This window comes from Balaenoptera physalus (assembly GCF_965194825.1).
Source record: "Balaenoptera physalus genome assembly, chromosome: 1".
NCBI classification, from domain to species: Eukaryota; Metazoa; Chordata; class Mammalia; order Artiodactyla; family Balaenopteridae; genus Balaenoptera; species Balaenoptera physalus.
In genome coordinates, this window is record NC_138882.1 from 83,791,861 (window position 1) to 83,813,041 (window position 21,181).

Genomic DNA, 21,181 nt, shown 5'->3' on the forward strand with positions numbered 1-21,181 from the left:
TGGATCCCGTAGTCACCCTTCGTTCATTATCACATAAAATTGTATTGTCAAATCTTCCATGTACCAGTGTCCCAGGAGAGATAAAACAAGCAAAAGAAGTCTGGAGGAGAGTTAGTCTAACGATATCTCAGGGGTTCACTGAACCAGATTTCCCACCTATTTTGAAATGTTCTGTGTGCAGACAGTTCTTTCAGATGTTTGGCCAGAAGACACACAGTCAGATGAAGAGGCCATTCTGCTGCAGCCAGACAGGGATCCCTGCGCATGGCAGGGTCAGTCTCTTGAGAGCCAGTGCCATGCTGGGAGACATTTCTCACATACAAAGCCTGAAGGACACACGATACCCACGTATTCAGAACCCCGTCATTACTCAGCAGCTGACATTATAACACCTGCTCTAAGTAGGACCATACCTCACCAGGCTTCATGAATCTTCTCTGGTAAGCAGACACTCTTTCTGCAATGGAGAAAGCATATGTTTGGGTTCCAACCCCAGACTCCTCATAGTTCCCTTAGCTGAGCAATATGGTGCCAGTCTGGGCCTCAGTTTTCTCATCTGCAAGCTGGGGATAATAATACTAACTTTATAGGATTTGTTGTTGGAGTCAAATAGATAACGTACGTGAAGCATACACTGTGATAATGATAGTGACCATTAATACTAATAACGGAGATCTCTTGATAACTCTTGGGAATCTTGTGGCTGCCTTTTTATAATTAGAACAAACCAATTCCTACTATATGTAGACCTATGCTCTTCCTGTTTTCCTTTTTAATTGATCAAAGCTGAGTCTTCTAACAGCAATAATAATTGAATTTTCATAGCCCCTTAAGGTGTTTGGCATCCATGTCCTCAAATCGACCCTGTTTGGTGTGTATCACTAGCCCATTTTTCAGATGCGCAAACATGGAACAAAGTACCAGCAAGTGAGTTTCATTGTTTATTGAACCTGTCAGAAGTCTGGGTGATGATTTTTTATCGGATGATGAGCGTGATTCAAAGTGTGTAGTTTGCAAAGTACCCTGTTGCACGTTATTTGGCACTGAATGACACTCCATGGCCTCCACACTGGGGCTGGGTTGACCTGGCCCCCATCAGACCATCAGGGCCTCTGTCTACGGAGATGACTGACATGCCCAGCTGAAGTCCAAGGCAAAGGCACAGAGAAGCAACGAGCAAATCAAAGGTTCTCCTAAAGCTTCCCCTTCTCTTGTGAAAAGGCCCTTTGACCAAAAGGCTTCTGCTTAGATCTCACATGAGATATATTAAAACATGTGGGGTGTTGTCATTGCCCCTGTTTTTTGGGAGCTTACCCTGTGCCAGTTCTGTGTGAAATACTTCACTCTTATCTCCATCTGCCCTCCCAGTAGCCCTGTGGTAGAGGCACTGCAATTGTCCTCATTTTATTTTTTTTTTATTTTTTATTTTTTAAAATAGTTACTCTCTTTTTATTTATTTATTTATTTATTGGCTGCCTTGGGTCTTCATTGCTGCGCACGGGCTTTCTCTAGTTGCGGAGAGCGGGGGCTGCTCTTCATTGTGGTGCGTGGGCTTCTCTTGTTGCGGAGCACGGGCTCTAGGTGCACGGGGTCAGCAGTTGTGGCACACGGGCTCAGTAGTTGTGGCTCACAGGCTCTGGAGCTCAGGCTCAGTAGTTGTGGCGCGCGGGCTTCGTTGCTCCACGGCATGTGGGATCTTCCCAGACCAGGGCTCAAACCCGTGTCCCCTGCATTGGCAGGCGGATTCTTAACCACTGCGCCACCAGGGAAGTCCTGTCCTCATTTTAGAGCGGAGGAAACTGATGTAAAGTAACTAGCCCGAGGTCACAGAGCCAGTAAATATGGAGCCAGAATTTGAACTTGCTTCGGACTCTGAACTTCATGTTTGTCTCACCAGCCCAGGCTGAATCCTGCACTTACAAGGAAACTGTGGCCTAGACTCTCCTGGCGACTTTCCCGATCTGAGCGTCTCAAAGCCACTGAGACTGACACTTAAATCCCAGTCTTGCTGTTTTGCCTGCCTCTGATGTCTGTGCTTTTAACCATTTTATCACCCTGTCTTCAGGGCTGCCTTCATGTTAAATTCAAACATACCCGAGTGTAGTGGATGCTGTGGTATGCTACCCTGGGGCCACCTCTCAGCCCAGGCTCACTCCCTCAGCTGGGGTTGTCGGCTGTGGCAGAATTGCCCTGGATGAAGGGAGCTGCCTCAGCTAAGATCAAGCCTCCTGCCCAGGGCAGCAGCATCCAGTGACTTGTCAGTGTAGGAGTTTAAAGGCCCAGCCCCTTTACCTCACAGCTCTGCAGGGCCTTCCTGGCTCCAGGGCTCCTGAGGGATCACGTGGCACTTCAACCCCTCCCTCTCCCCAGTCCTTCGTCCCTCAGGCCCCACGGGTGTTGATCCCGAGAGCAGCCCCAACAAACCTCCCGCACTCAAATCGCAGCGTCCCAGTGACTCTTTCCCAGGAATCTGACCTATGGAACTGTGGAAGCATTTATGAGTAAGTATATTCTTTCCTAATCAGGCAAAGTGCTTCTTTTAAAAAGACCAAGCAATTTCTTTTAGAATCAAGCTTAAATGAGCATTGTCCTTCCCCAATGTCAAATAATCAGCAAGACTGGCAGAGGCTGAGATAGGAATTATTCAACCAGAGACCGGACAGAAACTGGAGGCAGGGGCTGCTTTGGAGGACTGAAGCCTCGGACCAGGGTGGAAGGACCTGCCCTGTCCAATGTGGGCAAGATGCCGTTTTTCTCTCTCAGCCTGATCAATGACCATTCTGTCACCTGAGACGGCAGAGAGGGTAAAGGACTCGCCCAAGGTCACATAGCAGCACGACAGGCTCTAGAAAAACTCCCCTCTGCTGATGAGCAGAGCAGGGTTTGTTCACATTCCAGGTGGGTTTCATCAGCCCGGATGCATCTCTAGCTGTGAACACACACTTCTGAAGTTGCTATGGAAATCCCTCTTCAGCTAGACTCATTTTGAAAGACATTTCTCATATCTGGGGTTGGCTTTTATGTGACAATAAAGGTATTTCACATTTCCTCCTTCCAGCGAGGGAGAGGGAATCAGTAATTACCCAGAACAGCCTGCTACGGGGAGGGCAGCGCCCGGTTGCTGGGAGGGCAGCATCAACAGCAGGCTTGTTTTCCTTGGACCCCAGTGAAGCATTACATCATGGGTTCCGAGGCCTGACAGTGTGGCACTCGCCATTCTCTGGGATTCTCCTGGCCGCGTGCCCGCCTCCCACAGGCCTCCCAGAGCCCATCCGAGGATCCTCCTCATTAAACACCGTCACACACCAAGCAGCCGAGCTGGTGGAGAGACCACTGGGGGCCCCAGACCTAAAGGCAGCAAGGTGGGGAAGGGGGCTTTCCCGGCACGCCCTGAACGAAGTCTGCCAGCTCACATGTGGCTGTTTACCTCCCTGGGAGGAGCAACAAGGCCTCCCAGGACACTGACAGAGTGAGCTGAGTCTTGTGATCCCGAGCCAAGTTTTGTAAATGACCTCCTAGCCTCGTGACTGGAATCCCTTTGGCCTCTTCTCTCCTGAGGCCCCAAGTTCTGCTCACAGGCCGTGTCAGTATCTCAGGCCTTCCAGCCCATCAACAGGTCTTTGGTGATGATGGTGTGAACTTTCATCTAAGTCTGTATATTGGCATTTTCGTGAGAAAATGGATTCTGGAGACCTGGCTGCTGGAACTGGAGAAAAACAATGAGTGGCCATTCTTTCTCTCATTAAAACAGAGCCACTCCTCCCATCATAAGGAAGATAAAAAGAGGCTTCCTTCCTCCAGTCTCTTCTGCTTCTGTCCCAGACGCCCAGGTCTGCACCAGCCGGAAGCCGGGAGCAAGTACAGTTCCCTCCTCCTCCCTGTCTCCTTCCCACAGTCTCCTGCCACCTCCGCCAGGGGCTTCAGCTCCAAGAAAGGAGCAGAGAGAAGGTCTACAGAAGGAAGCACATAGCACGGGGTTGACATGTGTGCCCAAGTAGAGTCTTTGTGTGCTGGGCAGAGCTGGGAAGAGCTCTGAGAGCAATGGGTTCTCATGGGCCCTCTGATGTGAGGCACAACCTCCAACGTGTAACACATGCACAGTGACCCACTGGGACGACGGAAAGAAATGATCAGAGTTTCTGTTCATAGTTATTTTTATCTAAGAAAATTAAGCTTTGCTAATCTTAATATGCAGGTAGACTGTAATACATGTGGACAATTTATAATAAATATACATATAGCAGGGGGAGGGTGCATGCTCAAAAATTTTTTACTGGCAGGAGTCCATGATTTTAGAGGATGCAAACCACTGGTTTGGGGAATGAGAGGACTAGTTAGTAAGGATAGGAAAGTATCCTGTCACATTGGATGAAGCCTGCTAGACCTGGAACCCTGCCCTCTAGCTGGAGAAAGGGGAAATCAGCACCCCGTTGGGCAGAGGAGCAGCCTAGGGCAATCCTGCTGCCGGGTGCCAGGTCTGGATAGATCACTCCTAATTCAAAGATGAATTCCCGGCGGGGGGTGGGTGGGGGAGACTGAGGAGGGGAGGGAAGGGGAATCATACAGGAGGCCTTGAAACAAATGTGCAGCATTAAGAAAGAGGAAAATAATTCTGAAGATGCAGAATAACGTTTAATTATGAGGAACAGAAAGCAACATTTGAAAATTCTTGGGCATCCCTTACAGGGTGCAAGAAGATGTGATCTCTATGATAGAGAAGAGTGGGCAGGTATGAAATGAAAATGTATCTGGTTCACATAAGCCTAGAGTTCACAGAAAATGAAAATTGTTTTAGCAAAAAGAAAATCCACATTGGGGGACTGAATTTTTTAAAATGCGGAATGTGAAGGACAAACAAAGGTTCTCTCCAAATGTAGAAGACAAGAACAAAGAGATGAGAGAAGAGGGTGAATAGGACAGAATTGGAAGCTGCAGAATCAAGGCTAAATCCTAGCTCTAGAGTTATTTTGGAGGAAGAAACCAGAATGATTTGGATAAAAGCAAAATCAAGGACATACATGAAGAAACCTTTATCAGAATTGGCGCCAGGGGGGTGGTGGGGAGGTTAAGATTATTCAGATCAAAAAGTTTCCTGTTTTCCACTTAGAATAGGGGGAAAAATAATTTTTTTTCTGGAAAATTTTCTGAATCATAAGGTTAAACAATCCTAGAAGCACATAGGCAACACAGAGCTGACTTCTCCTCAGAACCCTAAATTCCAGGAGACATTAGGGCATTCGTGTCATTTACATGAGGAAACAAGAGGAACAAGAGTCATTCTTGGAGTTTTGTGGGCTCAGAAGTTTACAACCTACACTTTTTGGGGGAGCTTGTGTGTCCGTTGACCAAGGGATGAATCACGATTAAGATCTTAATAATGGAACTATATGAAAGAAAGACAGGTAGACAGTGTTGAAACCAGGTAAACATGAAATCCAGACTACATTTAAACATGATTGTAAAACGAAATTCTAATGTCAAAGAAAAAGTAGATTCTGGAAAGAGTAAATGTATGCAACAAAATAATAATTCCATAATAATGAGAGGGTTGCTAACTCTCAGATTGAAAAGTTGAGAGAAGTTGTCTAGGAAGGATGAGTAAAAGCATGATAAATTCATCATCTTAAGTAGAAGAGAATTTTAAAAGCCTTATCTCTCAATTTTAATAATTAGAGAAATATAGTTTAAATCATTTTTTAAAGCTAAAGGTAACCACAGGTAGAATTTTATAAGTATAATAATGATAACGATAGCATCAGCCAGGTGTTATTTCACTTAATCCAGACCACAGCTCTGTGAGGTACAGGGACTATCATTATCTCCATCCTACACGTGAGGAAATGGAGGCCCAGGGAGGTTATGGTTACGCAATGTGCCTTGGGTCATGGAGCCAGGGGTTGGCAGACCCGAGACCCCCAACCCCCTGCCTGAGAGCCTTGCTTTTCCCTACCTTGAGAATGTGCATTTTCCACATTCCTGGATGAGACACACAAGCATCATCAGAGACAGAAAAATAAAGGAACCAGGAAGGAAGAATTTTAAAACAGAAAGCCTGAAACAAGATGAGGGGAAACCAAACTTAAAATTTATAACAATCGGGCTTCCCTGGTGGCGCAGTGGTTGAGAGTCCGCCTGCCAATGCAGGGGACACGGGTTCGAGCCCTGGTCTGGGAAGATCCCACATGCCGCGGAGCAACTGGGCCCGTGAACCACAACTACTGAGCCTGCGCATCTGGAGCCTGTGCTCCGCAACAAGAGAGGCAGCGATAGTGAGAGGCCCGCGCACTGCGATGAAGAGTGGCCCCCGCTCGCCACAACTAGAGAAAGCCCTCGCACAGAAACGAAGACCCAACACAGCCATAAATAAATAAATAAATAAAATTTATAACGATCAACATAATTGAATTTACCTCCCCAATTAGAAGACAATGTCCCTTACTTAGATAGGATTTAAAAGCAAAATTTAATTTTACACTGTTTACAAAAGAGGTACCTAAAACAGAAGGACCTAGAAAAATAAGTGAATAGCAAAGATTTATTAGTTAAGTACAAACCAAAGGGCAATTGAGTAGAAATCCTCATTTTAAACCAAGTTGAATTCAAAGCCAAAACCATTAAATGGTCCAAAGGAACCATTTAACATGGATAAAAATATTATACACAGGAAAACTGTGAACTTTTATGCAAAAATAAATGAGATAGAAGATCTGAGTTTTTAATGTTTTAATTGTCTGATAAATTTTGAACTTTGTAGCCTATAAACAAATAATACATTTTCTTTTTAAGCATCCATCGACATTTACAAAAATTGATCAACTTCTTGGCCACACGTTTCAAAACATCAGAAAAAAAATTTCAGGCATATTCTCTAACGACAAGGCCATAAACTTCAATTAAAAGGAAACTTTTGGGGGGAGCTTTTAAAGCAGTCTCCTCAACTATAACTTGGTCAAAAGAGAATTATTCAAAACTACCATTGAAAACTATTTGAAAAATTACAACAACTCTATATATTAAAACTCAGATGTGACCAAAGTTGTTCTCAGATGAAAAATATCCTTAAGATTTTTCATTTAAAATAAAAAGCATGAAAATAAACTGAATTCATTAGAAGAACAGAACAAGCCTCAGAACAAATTAGCTTTATAACAAAGACAGGAATTAATGAATTTAAACAAAGAAAAACAGAATTTGTGAATCCAAAAGATATCAATTTCAAATAAATCTAATCAAGAAAAAAAGAAAATACAAGCAAAATTAGAAATTTGAAGGTGGAAACCTACTGATTCTGAGGATGTTTTAATAAATGAAAGAGAATAGCTTAACTTTTTTTGAAAGAGAAGACCTTTGAGGGGGACTTTCTCCACTAGATATTAAAATGTGTTACAAAACTAAGGTAATTAAGTCCCTGTGGCATTACTGAAAAATCAGTAATGACAGATCAATGAAACCTAATGGAAACTCCTGAAATAAATCCTAGTATGTGAGAACCCAATATTTGAGGAAAAAACCAATTAGGAAGGAATAGATTATTCTATAAATGTTAATGGGAAGATTGGATACTTGGATGAAAAATCAAATTAGAAACCCACTTCTCACCAGCCACCAAAATAAATTCCAGGTGGATTAAAGAGTCAGATGTAAAAGAAGAAACCATGAACAAGCTCCAGAAAACAAAGTGAATATTTAATCAATCCTGAGATGGGAGAGAATTGTTAAGCATAAAATCTTAGAAGAGAAGAAATGTGAAGGAAAAGACCAGTATATCTGATTATATTATACATACAATTTTGGATTTCTGTCCTTCAAAAAATATAAATTTATTTAAAAAAGCAAATGTTACACTAGGAAAAATATTTGCAGCAAACATGAGAAGAGGTAAATATCCCATTGTGCAAAGCAGTATTAGTTACCAATCAGAAAAACTCATCTCCTCAGTAAAAAAAAAAAAAAAAAGGCTAAAAATAAAAACAGACAACCACAAAGGAAGAAATACAAATAACCAATAAAATGAAAAACACAGCCTCTCAAATCAAAGAACTACAAATTAAAACTACAAGGAGAATTGCTTTTTCTCCTCCAGAATTGACAAAAATTTAAATAAATATAATTCGATGCTGAAGAAAGTTGTTATTGTTTGTGGTGGGGTGGATAGGTTGATTCTCTCATACTGATGGCAAGAAGGAAAATTAGCACCATTTTTCTGGAAAACAATTAAATAGTATGTCAGGGGAGCCTTTACAAGTTCATAAATTTAACCCAGGAATTCACCTTCTAGGAAGCTATTCTAATGGAATAATCAATTATGTCAAGATTCTTCGGCATGATGCGTTCTACAGCAGTGGAGAATCAGAAACCAAGCAAATGTCCAGGGCTTAAACAGTTAAATAAATCATAGTACATCAATATGATGGGTAGTTAGGCAACAATTTTAAAAAATCATCCTTCAAAGACTATAATAAGGTAGGAAAATAGTCGTGATGTAATAGTTTTAAAAAGAGCACACAAAGGTATTATATAGGATGTTACCAATTAAAAATACATAGATGTGGGGCTTCCCTGGTGGCGCAGTGGTTGAGAGTCTGCCTGCTAATGCAGGGGATACGGGTTCGAGCCCTGGTCTGGGAAGATCCCACATGCTGCGGAGCAACTGGGCCCGTGAGCCACAAATACTGAGCCTGCGCGTCTGGAGCCTGTGCTCCGCAACAAGAGAGGCCCGCGCACCGCGATGAAGAGTGGCCCCCGCTTGCCACAACTAGAGAAAGCCCTCGCACAGAAACGAAGACCCAACACGGCCATAAATAAATTAAAAAAAAAAAACAAAAACAAAAAACCTACACCTTTAAAAAAAAAAAATAGATGTATAACAAGCGTAGAAAATGCTTGGAAAATACATCTATTGTTTTCTGTGGGATGTTACATGTGATTTTTTTCATTACATTTTATTGTATTTTCAATGAGAATGCATGGCAATATATATGTGGGTGTGTGTGTGTGTTTTAATGTAAAGAGGGAGCATTTTGTTTTTTCTCCCTCCACAAAGCCCCTCTTCTCATCTTGCACAGGAACTCATATTTTATATCAACAGGGCTTGGAATGTGAAGTTGAACGGCTCACTCAGTTTTTACGTATAATCTTCTCAGAAAAGCTCAATAAAAGTTCCTTCCTAAAGGGTTCCCCTTCAGACTTAGCTGCCAGTGGCCTTAGTGGACAAGGCAGGGGGATGACGTGAGCCTAGGCTGGGGTCCTCTCTCCTCGGGCGGGGGTGCCACTTACAGCCCCTCTGTGGCCGCGGGATGATTATGGGAGGACCTAGAACCGGTGTCCAGGCAGGTGGAGTTGTGCAGGTGAGGTGTGGTCCGAGGCAGGGCTGCATTAACTCTCTAGCACCGGCTCTAGGCGGGCCAGGCTCCGGGGTGCCAGCAATGACGCGGAAGGCACCGTCCGAGGGAGGAGGCTGGTACCGGGGCGGGGCCGAGGCTCGCTCCGCCAGGGGGCGCGGGGCGGGCGGGGGAACGCGAACAGGTGGGGGCCGGTGGGCGGGGTCTCACGGGAAAGGGCAGGCCGCGGGGGAGGAGCCAGTCGGCCAGCTCCTGGCGCCGCCAGAGTTCAGGTTCAACCCTGCTGTGGCGCCGGCGCCCAGGGCAACAAGAATAAACTTCAGGACTGGCTCCTCTGCCCCAAGGTTGCCTCTTTCCTGCTTCTAGTAGCGTCGCATTTTTATTTCATGTGCATGTTTTACATTTTTCCCCATCCTTACTACCTCCGCCCACTTGCTCTTTCTGTTATTTTTGATTCAACAATTCTTTCCTTTATTATTGGCAGTATGTTTGTGCTCTTTGACAATTACGCATGGAAATCGTTAATTTGTGACTGGTTTCTTGGTACTTTTATTTATATTAAGTAATATATTATTCACAAATTATAAGTAATGAATGACACCTCTTAGAAAGGAGAATCAAGAAATGAGGAAAATGTCCATAAGATTAGTTTGGGACAGTGTGGGTGCAAAGTGAACTCCACTGCACTGAGAAACCATTCCATTTTCCCAGTCAAGTCAATCCCCAAATTACTCCAACTTGTGTTATGCTAAACACTAGGTTTCACATAAACTCTCTCTGCGGGAGGTGGCCAGTGCCTTTGCCTCCAGGATTTTTGCCTTAGGTAGACCCAGCTAAGGACAGGGCTCTTTCTCCAGCTGGATCATCCAACCTTTCTCAACTGAGAACTGAGAATTAAGCCCTACAGAAATAGGCTGGAATGACCATCTTCCTGATTCCACCAAGGATGGTACACAGCTAGTACCACCCTTGATGTATAAGGGGGAAGTTGCTTGTTTCTTATCATGGATGCCTAAGGGCACCCAGGCTTGATTCTCATCCCCAGGACCAGTTGAAAAGGCTGTACCACTGGGAGGAGACAATGCCAAAAATCTTACAAGGGTGGGAATCCTTGGAGGGAGCCAAGGTGAGGAAAAGGGAGGGTTTCCTGTAAGCCACGTCAGCCACATCTATTTGTGGGCTGACATTAGTCAAGACAGGAAATCCACATTCTGTCAACTTTTCCATTTTTCAACTTTGGGGTGGTTTTGTTTGCCCCTGGTGATCTCTTGGTGCCCTGCATCTCAGTGCAGGCACCCACGAGCAAGGGACTGGATCCTCACCCCACAGGCCTTCTCCATGCGTTTGGTGGCCTGGGACACATCATGTGTGCACTCCTTGCCATTCTGTGCTTTCCACCTCCCTCCACTGCGGGCATAGCTGCTGCCGCCCAAGCTGGTGGGGAGCCCTGCATTCCCACTCTCATAGCATATCTGCTAGGAGATTTTTTCATGAGATTTTCTCCTTCCATTTAATACAGGCTCCTCCGTCCCCTGAGGCTTGGCTCCAGTCCCTCAGAGGCTGAGCTGGGAGGGAATATGGGCAAGATATGCTATACTCCAAATGGAACCTCACTGAGCATCCCCAGCCCTACCCCACCTCCACCTCCCACCCTGCCTGGATGTCTACTTCCCGGCTCTGTGCACTGCCCAAGAGTTTCCCTGGCAACCACGTCCCCTGGTGGCCTGGGAATAGTGGCCCTGGGAACCCACCAACCCTACCACACCAGGTCATTTTGTTTTCCCAAGAGGCTCATGGAAGCTGCCTGCCAACAAAGCCCCTGCAGGCTGGCCCAGACAGGCCCAGACACACTAAGAAGGGCCAGATGAGCTCAACACCCCTACAGTAGAGGGGGCACAGAGCCTACTGAGTAAAACTCCTTTTGAAAGTGTTAAATATGTTGCAGCTGAGCCAATACATGCAGTGACACAGCGCGCAGAGGCTGGATACAGCCTGAACTCAGGGTTAAAAGACCATGTGGCTCCTGGTTCCACCATTTACCTTGGACATCGTACGTGTACTTAATCTCGCCAGTCATGCAGCCTCTACTGACCATGCTCTGGGACAGGGAACTCATCGCTTTAAAAGACGATTCAATCCGTCTGCAGACAGCTCTGACTTAGAAATATCTTCCTAATATTGGTTAAAGTTGAACTCCTCATAGTTTCTGACTTGGGTCTGGTTTTCTGTATCCACACAAAAATTCAAGCAACATAGGCTGGTGGTTAAACCATTGCCATCTAGGCAGATACGGGCTTGGGGTCTTGCTCAAGCTCTGACAGCCATGACCTTGGGCAGGCTAGCCTCAGGACATCCGGGAAGTGGGGTAATTCACAAAAAGCCCGTAGCACAGGGCACAGCATTTAGCACCTGCTGAGCAACCAGCGAAGCAGGCTGACCTTCCCTGTTCCGCTGAAGGCGCCTTCAACGCTTGAGAATTCAGGTCTCATCTTCTGCAGTCTAATGGTCTCTCATCCTGCAGCAAGTCCTCACGGGACTCAGCTCCCATCAGACTCCACTCTCTTTCTCACCCTCCTCTTTGGTCATCAGTGTCCCCACAAATCGGGGGCCCCAGACCGAACACAGTGCCCCGAAGATTAGGCAACCTCCCATTTTCTCGGCATTATTCTCCTTTTAGTGCGGCTTGAGAGCGGCCCATGGGGAGAGCAAGCATCTCCCAGAAGAGGCATAATGACCTGGGCATTAGGGAGTGAGACCCAGGGCACATCTCTGTTTAGGTTTGGCACTTTTGACAGTCCCACACGCTATAGAGCCCCACACGCTGTTGTTAATATTTCCTCAGTACAACTGCACAGGCCCCGCTTAGCCTGCGCCCTATGACCAGCACCCGCACCCCACTCAGCCTGCCACCTGACAGAGCCACGGCTGAATTTAGGCCAAAGGGTTTTAAGCCAAGTGGGGAACTAGTTAGGACTCTAAGTGTCAAGAGGCTCATGTCCTGCTTCCAGCTTTAGCAAGGGGCTCTGGATCTGGCCTGGGAGCCCATTTCTCTGCCTTAGTTTTCCCGCTGATAAAAGCAGTGGTTTTTCAGGCCCTTGCAGATCTTTAAACAGGGATTGGCCCAGTGTTGAGCTCACTCCCTCCACCCGCTGCTCTCTGGACCCATCTCATGCTGGTCTTCCCCATCCCCTGCTTTTCTCCATCAGATCTGCTTCCTAAAGGACATTCTCCACCCTTTGGCATCTCTTTATCATGCTTGCCCCCAGAGAATGCATCCAGTCTCACCAGAATGCAGCCTCACCTCCAAAGTCTAAACGTTGAGCCAAGCCTTTCCCCTGAGATGTAATGCTCAATTCCGAATGGCTTGCTAAGTAGGAATAATGTTAGTAGTTGTGGAGCCCTACTATTCACCAGGCACTACGTTAGCCATTTAATATACCTTAGTAAAACACACGTGATTTTTTTCCCCTCATGGGGCTTATAGTCTACCAGGGAAGACCATGTAGACCAATAACAACTCAAGACACAAGTAGGTACTTTCAAATCTATGGTATATACTGTTGAAGTTGTTAAAAGAAACAAGGTTGCAATTTTTTTTTTTTTTTTTTTTTTTTTTAAGTAATGGGGTTGGAGAGGAATCCTACTCAGCTGGGACCTGCTTGGAAGGTCTCTCCAGAGAGGTTATGTTTCAGCTGAGACCTGAAGGATGGGAAGGAATGAGTCATTTACAGACCAAGGGGATGAGCTCTGCAAGAAGAGGGAACAGAACATACAAAGGCCCTGAGCTGGCGAAGAGCATGGTGTGTGGAGTGGCTGGAAGGAGGGTAGTGTGGATGGGCATGGGGCTGTGGCAGAGCCTGAGCTGCAGAGGGGGCTCCGGGGACTGTGTTAAGGGATTGAAGGCAAGTGCAGTGGGAGGCCTCTGAAAGCTTCAAGTCAGAGAGTAATACAACCTCATTCATTCTAAGAATATCACTCTGGCAACTTTGTGGAGAATAAATTGGAAGTGGGCAAGGAAACTACTAGGAGGATGAGTTAGGAGGCCATTGCACAGGCCAGGGCAAAGGACATGGTGACTTAGAAGGGTGGTGGTGGCAGTGTAGGGTTCTTGGATACCTTCTATGTACTAGGCCAAGACTGAATGTCCCATGTATCAAGTCTCTGTTCAAACTCATCATGCTTCCCCTCATTTCTCTCTGCTTCTCTGTTTTTGTCTTCTTTTTCTCAGGAATTTTCCAGTTAGTATTAGTTTTTGGCTGCAAGTGACAGGAAACCCAAAATAACCGCAACTTAAGCAAAGTAGAAGTTTCTTTGTTATGCAAAAGAAGACTGGAAAAGGGTCACTCCAGAGCAGTTATGGTGCTCCATGGCATTAGGAACCCAGGCTTCTTCTGCCTTGTTGCCCTGCCGGCCTTGGTACATGGCTTCTTCCTCATAGTTCAAGAAGGCTGCTAGAGTTCCAGCCATCCCGTCTACCTTCTAGACTGCAGGAGGGAGGAAGGGACAAAGTAAGGTGTGCTCTTTCTCTCTAAAGACATTTCCTAGAAGTGACACATGTCATTTCCATTCACGTTCATTGGTCACTCACATGGCTGGAAAAATGTAGTCTTTATTATTGGCAGCCATTGCTCATTCCTGGGCTCTTTTACAATGAAGAAGGGAAGAAGGACTGTTGGGCCATAACTATCTCATAGGCTCATAACCATTCACTATCTTTGTGCCTATGCCCAACCCCATTCACCCCTTTATTCAGGCCTCAAGCCCTAGGGTTCTTATGCTATAATGTCTCTCAAACTCATCTCTTCCTGCTACCTCACTGACACAGATCCCTGTCATCTTACACTGGACTATAGAAGTAGCTTCTCTGACCTCAAATTATACTACCACTAGATACATTCTATTACCCCTAAAAAACATGCAATTGCTCCTTTTAGAAGATTAAGTCCATATTCCTTGCTTTAGTGTCCAAGGACTTCTACAGTCAACTCATGATAAAACCCATTTGGTTCAATTTCAGTAATATTAGCAATGATTGTAATAACACCTCACATTTCTATGTGAGGTTTTATTGCCTACAAAATTGAAAGCGGTGACATCTGAAGTCGGAAAACCCTGGCTCACAGCCTAGCTTAATAGTGCACCAGCTATGTGACCTTGGGCAAGTCACTTACCCTCTATTAAATAAGACAAGTGCCTATGACTGTAGCGGTTCTTGGGGAACACTGGATCCTTTCCTTTCCTGAGCCTCATTCTTCTGATCCGTAGGTTGGAAATATAAGCCTGTCTTACCTATTTCCTAGGTGAGTATGAAATTCAAATAAGAGAGGGAACGAAAAGCTGGGGAAAACATAAAATCCAGGACTTAATCTCTTCTGCTTCTCACAATGGCCCTAAGAAGTGAGCAGGTGCAATAGAGTCCAGAGCCCCCTATTTAGTGGATCAGGACATAGCAACTCAACAAGACTCGGTGATTTGTCCTGTCCCCTGACTCATAGGGCAGTAGAGGCCTGTGACCCCGGGATCCTGACTGCCTGCTGTAGGGCCCTTGGGATATTTGTTAAATTAGGGAGTTGTCTTATGTGACTGTGTTGGGGCCAAAGGAGAAAGAGCAAAATGTGCAAAGCGAATTTAGTTTTTCTTTCAGTTGGCACTCTGAGGCCAATTTATAATTTGTTTGAGGGCATACTATCTGGTACCTAGATGGAAATTGTGATGGTGCTGTAGAAAAACAGCAATTTTTAGTGGGAAGCCACTTCCTGTTAGTGAGTACAGGTAGAAACGGCCCATCATCCTCAAATGCCATGATGTCAGTTTTCGGGGGGCCGGGGCAGGCGGGGTTGGAGACTGGCTAGGCATTTTCTGAGAAAGTATATGTCAAAATTCATAAAGTAAACAGCTGTATTGTCAAACTTACAGAGTTAAGTAAATGTGAATACAGTTAACTGGGTAGTAGCTTTGTAATTATTTTGTCAAGTTTAGCATGTGAAATTGCTCTCACTTAGTTACCAACATTCTTAATTTGTTTTGTTCTTGTTTATAATTTAAACTGTGGATTTTATTTAGGGAATAAATGTGTCTTGAGGCTTTTCATTATTTCAGAAATTAGACTATACCCTCCTGAGGTTGCCAGACTGTTGCTGCGGCCAAATTAGGCAAAGCTGGAGGGCTGGTGAGACTGAGCCAGGGTCTCAGAAGCCTAGTTAAGGATGACCTCAAGCATGAGGAAGGAGAAAGAGAGCCGTCATTTGTTAAGTACTGGTTTCTTGCATTCATCATCCCATTTAACCCTCACAGGAATCTTTTGTGATGCTATCTCCATTTCACTGATGGAAAAACTGAAGCCAAGGGCAGTGGGGTAGCTCACCCACCATTGTGTGAGGTTGCTTGTTAATTGCCTCTCCCCCAGCAGATGGTAAGTTTGTAAGAGAATGTTTTCTAGAATGCCCAGCCCTTGTAGGAGGTTAGGCATTATTTTTGAATAAGTCAGGAACAGTGTCTTCTTGTTCACAGCTTTTCAGTCTATGCACTTTCTCCTCTGGGGCCAGCACTCTGTGGGGTGGGCAGGGCAGGAGTAATTTTCCCATTTCAGAAACTAGGGAATGGAGGCTTTGAGAGGTATGTGAGGCAGGATCTCTGGGTGTGAGGCAGAATCTCACTGCTGGCCCAGAGATCCTGCCTGGAGAGGGAGGGTCCTCCACCCGTGACACTCCCATGTCGAGCTCCCGGCACCTCCCTCTGAGGTCCCCTTGGCAGCCAGGGAGCCTTCCAGCCTGGGCATCTCCTGGGCCTGGCTCTCCCAGATCTACTCAGGGCTTGAGATTCCAGAGCCCAAGGTCACTTAAGCTAACAAGTGAATGATCCTGTATTTGGGCAAGGGGGTGATGGTGATGGCTGCGGAGATCTTTGTTTTAGGGAATAATTGTTATTTCCTGGAAAGTCGGTGGAAAATCGTGCCATTGCTTGAGGGTGTTTAATAAAAATCACTCATCAAAGTAAAAACCGATAGATAAATGTTTGCCTAAGGAATCATCATCAGTATCATTACCATCATCCTCCTTATCAACAACCTCAACTCTAATCATGACAGATTTGACCAAAAATAAAATAAAGGAGGCCTTTCGAGGACTTGACCTGCGGAGGGCTCTCCTCCACGTCACGTTCTCTCTCTGTCTCCCTCATTTCAGTGAGTCAGTTTTTCCTCCCCATCTGTTTGCTGTTTGGTACTTTATACAACTGTCTGGGCTCTTTCGTTTTGCTTCTGCAATTGCTCAGCTCCGACGTGTTCCCTCCTGATGCTTCTCCTTTGTTCTGGCAGGCTCCTCTCATCTGCGGGTTTCCAGCCCTATGAAGTGTCAGAGGTGGGTTGTAGTTTTCAGGCAGCATTTTGTTGCCTGGCAACATGTAACAAGCATCTTCTGTGATGGCTGCGTCCTGGAAAACAGAGCCAGGGCTGGGGTGCTGGGATAGAGGAGGCTCCAGGGGCCTCTCCAAGCTGGTTGGGGAGGAAGAGGGGGCAGAGAGACAGGCAGGCAGACTCAGGTGACTCCGAGTGTAGCCATTCTGATTCTTTTATAACAGCTGGGGCACCAACTCACCCTCTCCTGTTCTGTTTCAGGAATCACAGGTGTTCAGTGGTCAAAAGTCTTGGTTAGGAGCCGTCAGAGGTTCTGTGTAACTCGGTGCCCACCTGCTGCAGCTGCCCAAGGGGTGGCTGGCTGGCTCTGGGCGGAGGCCGCTAGGTGGTTTCCACTTGAGCGGAACTCTTCATCTTGTTCCCCATGGGATGTAAAAGGCCTCCTGTCTGTGAAGATGACTGGCTTCTGTGTCTGCAGTCAGCCCAGCCAAACGCTCCCCAGAGACCGGGTGGAGGTTGAGTGAGGGTGTGTATGTGTGGGTGATGGTAGAGTGTCATCATAGAAACACCTACCTAAGAACTGGAAAAATCCTCACATGTTACATGAAGAAACCAAGGTCCAGAGAGGGGAAGCGACTTGTCTAGAGTCACACAAGTTGGAGAGAATCTAAGCTCCCTGTTGAGGGTCTTTCTCCTGGGACTGACCATCCCAGGCTGACATGACTGGTGCTGGTGGAGTAGGAAGAGGCAGCACAGTGAGGAGAAGTACGATGGACTTGGGCCCAGCGTGCTCCTCTCTGGCCTCCATTTCCTTGCCTGAAAAAAATGAGGTTTGTCTGGCTAAAGGTAGCCCCAAGACTCAGTGTGACTCCCAGAGACAAAGCCTACCCAACAGGCAAAGCACCTCCTGCCCAGGTCTTTGATGGTACATCCATGGCTGTTCTCTCCCCTCCCTAGAAAAGCCCAGAGGCTGGGGAGTCCTGGGCCTCTGGTTAATGCTCCTTAGGAGAACCCCATTCTGCAGGCAAAACCCCTCAGCACAGCCACACTGTGTTTCTAAGGACACTTGTCACCATCAGGTCAATTTAGGGCAAGTCTCTGGGAATCTGTGTCTTTCCAAATATGGCCCCTTAAAGCATCAAACGTGCTCCCAGGGTATTTCTTCCATCCTGTTTCTGTTTGTTCTTGGTCACTGACCACTCCCCTACCTGGCCAGCTCTCCGTCCTGTTTGGGGGGTTACAGTTGCACGGGGCTGGGGCCCAGGCCCCCTCATTTCTCAGAGGAGCAGACGGAGCTCACGAGGAGACCGCTGATGTGCAGGGGATTTTATACCAACCTCTTCATGTCCTGAAAATGAGAAGAAACGTCCAGATGGGTCGTGTCTCCTGTGTCTTGCTCCTTCTCTTTCCCCAGCAAGAATCTCTCAGTTCAAGAGGCAGAAAAAAGGAGTTTGGATGCTGCAGGCTGTCTTTCCCCGGCTGCATCCCTTCACTCTGCTCCTGGGGCCACAGAGATGAGCAGGGAGGCCCCAGCACACGAGCCTTTCCTTCCAGCTGCTGCTCTTGTAGATCTTGGGGCATGCCAGCTGCGGAGATTTAGAAGTTCCTCTAGCAAGAAACTCCCCCTTGGAGGGGTGCAGGTGCTGGCTGTCTCCATTCCCTTCCCCACACAGTCCCGAGCTTCAGAACTAGCTTTCTTTCTGATGTGTTCCAGGACCTTCCAGTTAATCATATAAGCCAAGGTCTGGGTGGTTTGGCTGTGGGACAGGCGAGCCTGGACCAGGCCCTGAGACCCTGCCCGAGACTTTGTCACTCTTCAAGTGGCCAAAGTCCACCCCCAGAAATCCAAGGAAGTGTGCCATCTGGACGCCCAGGCATGTGGAAAGAGGTTAGAGGTTAGAGGCAACTGCCCTCCACATGCAGGCTACTTGTGGTCAGGGAGATCCTGCAGCCCCCAGAGCGCTGAAGCCATGTTCCCCAGATGGGGGTGGGTGTCTGTGCTGAGTTAGACTTCTTCCTACTCACCTCTTTGGCACCCCCTCTTCTCAGTGGCAGGGGAAGCTGTCCAGCCAGAGCTCCCACGTCCTGCCCTGGAATCCCCACTGCTCTGGGAAACAGTAACAAGAAAACTCCTTCCCAGCGTATTTCTTCCAGCCTGTTTCTCTTTGTTCTTGGTCACAGAGCGGTCCCCACCTCCCTCCCACACTAACGCTGCCCAGGTGAGACCGCAGCTCTGTGCCCTCCTCAACATCTGTGCGCCTGGGCAGCTGCCTGCCTTTAATTCTCTTTGGAAAGTATAACTGAGAGGAGAAAGACACCCTTCTTTCCTTTGAGGCTCTAGCCGGGACCACTGCCTACGCGGCACTGCCCTCCAGGGGGCGCCATTCGCATTGACGGCTCCGCGAATGGCACTCCCTGGAGTTGCACAGCACACAACCTACGGTGCTGAACAGGGCAGCCCTGGCTCTGGCTCACTCCCTTGTGAAGCTGGCTCATTGTAATACACATCCAGAATCATATACCTGAGAAAGGGAGCATCCCCAGTAACCTCTCCCATCAACCTCACTGGGCCTTCACTTCCTCAAAGGCATAATATGGTCAAAGATTGGGCTGAGGAATACGCCAGACCCAAGCTCACACTTAGGCTCTGCCACTTGGTAAATGTTTTATTTTGTGCAAATTCCCTAATCTGGCTGAGCCTGAGTTTCCAACTCAAGAAAACAGGAAATGACAATTGCAAATCTTGTTATTGTGAGGATTAAATAAGATAATGCACACAAAAGTTTGGCCCACGTTGCACATGGCTGGCATTTGACAAATGATGATGATGATTGTTATCTTTTTAAATTTTTTTTAATTTATTTTTTTTTAATTTATTCTTTTGGCTGTGTTGGGACTTGGTTGCCGTGCACCGGCTTTCTCTAGTTGCGGCGAGCGGGGGCTACTCTTCGTTGCGGTGCGCAGGCTTCTCATTGCGGTGGCTTCTCTTGTTGCGGAGCACGGGCTCTAGGAGTGCGGGCCTCAGTAGTTGTGGCAAGTGGGCTCAATAGTTGTGGCAAGTGGGCTCAATAGTTGTGGCTCACGGGCTCTAGAGCGCAGGCTCAGTAGTTGTGGCGCACGGGTTTAGTTGCTCCGTGGCATGTGGGATCTTCCCGGACCAGGGCTCGAACCCATGTCCCCTGCATTGGCAGGCGGCTTCTTAACCACTGCGGCACCAGGGAAGCCCTGATTGTTATCTTTTAAAATAGGGCTATATATCCAGTCCTACCCGCCTCATAGAGTTAGTCCCAGAAATAAAACGAGATGAGAAATAGATCATCTCTAAGTTCTCTGAGGAAATATTTGGCAAGAATCCCAACCACTGGTATTCTTGTGTATAAAACACCAAGAGCTGTGAAGCCCCTTTGCTTCCAAATCACACTCTGTGACTAATGTCAGGAAAAGGCTCAACCAGGAGAGAAAAAGCTCCCAGGCTGAAGACTGAGGCCCCAGGAGGGTGCAACTGAATGAAAACCAAAGGCAGCAGCTGTGAGAAAGCAGAGGCTCGTGGAGGGGAGTGAGATGAGACCAAGTTTGAAAGTCACATCCCCTGGACCCTTGTTCACTCACTGCCTCCTTCAGCAGATTCTCAGAGCTTCCTCCAAGTGCCAGGGCCCCGGGACTGGCAACGGGCCATGCGGAAGGGCAAGCCCCAGGAGCAAGCACGTGATCAGCTCCTGCGGTAGGAGGTGACAGAGAGGAGCCTGCGGCTAAGGGTGCTCTGCAGAGGGTGCTTGATCCAGGAAGGCTTTCTGGAGGAGGTGATCTTCTGGGCCTGAGGGGACTCCAGCCAGAGGGACCAGCACCAGCAGAGCGTGGAGGTGGGGGAGCACAGGGTGGGAGAGAGAATAAGCAGTTGCTTGCCAGGGGGTGTCAATGAGAGGTCGCAGCTGCACTCAAGGTTAGAGAGGTAGGCAGGGGCCAGGCCAGTCTAAAGAGTTTGGACTTAATCCTCTATCACAGCCGACAGTTCCCAACCTTGTTTATTTACTTTTTTCTTTTAGTCTAGTGACGCAGGAGAGATGGTGTTGAGATACCTGACTTCTGCTGTGGGTGTGCCCCAGGTTATAAGTCATTTCCACCAGCCTGGCCGGAGTCCTAGCCCTTCCTTTCCACTGGAGAAAGCAAATCAGAACATAAGACTGCGAGAGTGATGTTATCATAGGGGTAACCTTGAAACCACCTTGTAAATCCTTCACAGATGTCAACTCTTCAACCACTCTTAGTCCTGGATAGATTGTTTGTGTGTCTCCACGCTGAGGCTGGGGAACACCCCGTGCCCCTACCCTAGGCCGGTGGGAGCCACTAGTGGGTTTTGAGTGGGGGAAAGTCCTCTGTTTTGGAAAGGTTTCCCTGGCTGCAATGTGTGAGGGGAGCACGATGATGACCACGAGTCAAGGAGACCAGTTGGGAGACTGCTGCCATGATGGACATGGGATAGGATGCC

At 47.0% G+C, this 21,181-nt stretch overlaps 1 protein-coding gene across 5 annotated transcripts in view; it reads left to right on the forward strand.

The window, feature by feature from the left end:
- The window catches only part of KCNN3 (potassium calcium-activated channel subfamily N member 3), a 192,747-nt gene that overhangs the window by 125,363 nt on the left and 46,203 nt on the right, over positions 1–21,181 (forward strand). The window lies entirely within an intron of this gene.